Raw genomic sequence first — 778 nt, forward strand, 5'->3', positions numbered from 1 at the left:
TGCTAAACTCCCTGGCGGCCCCCAACATCTCGCTACCCGCAGAGGCAGATGAACAGCTGGGATCCAGAACCATCACGGCCACCGAGTTACGAAAGGCTCTTAAGAAAAGCCAGCCTGGCAAGGCCCCGGGGTGGGACGGCATCCCAGCCGACATCTACAGGAAATTCTGGTCGGCCATTGGCACCACCATGGCTGGCCTGCTCACCGCCATAGGCTTGACGGGGCAGGTGCCGAAGGGCTTCTTGGAGGGGGTACTGACGGTGATCTACAAAAAAGGCGACCCCAAACTCCCTGGCAACTACCGTCCTATCACCCTGCTTTGTTCGGACTACCGACTGCTCACCAAAGTGCTGGCAAACCGCCTAGGCCCTGCCCTTGGCCAAGTCATAACCCCCGAGCAATCAGCCTTCCTACCTAGGCGCCTCATTGGAGCTAGTGTGCTATTCCTGCGTCACCTGTCACACCTCCTTCGCAAGCAGAACCGCCGGGGGCTCCTGGCATTCCTGGACTTCGCCAAGGCCTATGACACGGTGGATCGTGGGTTCCTCCTGGCAGCAATGGAGACCATGGGTGCAGGGCCACAGCTCTGCGCCTGGGTACGACTGCTGCTGAGCGAAACGCGAGCCAGAGCGATGGTGAATGGCTACAAATCGAAGCTGGTGAACATGGAAGCAGGGGTACGGCAAGGGTGCCCCCTCGCACCCTTGCTCTACCTCTTCGTTGCTCANGCCCTACAATGCTGGCTCCGGAGCCAAGACGTGGGGATCAAATTACAGCC

Source organism: Volvox carteri, assembly GCF_000143455.1.
Source record: "Volvox carteri f. nagariensis unplaced genomic scaffold VOLCAscaffold_126, whole genome shotgun sequence".
Lineage (NCBI taxonomy): Eukaryota > Viridiplantae > Chlorophyta > Chlorophyceae > Chlamydomonadales > Volvocaceae > Volvox > Volvox carteri.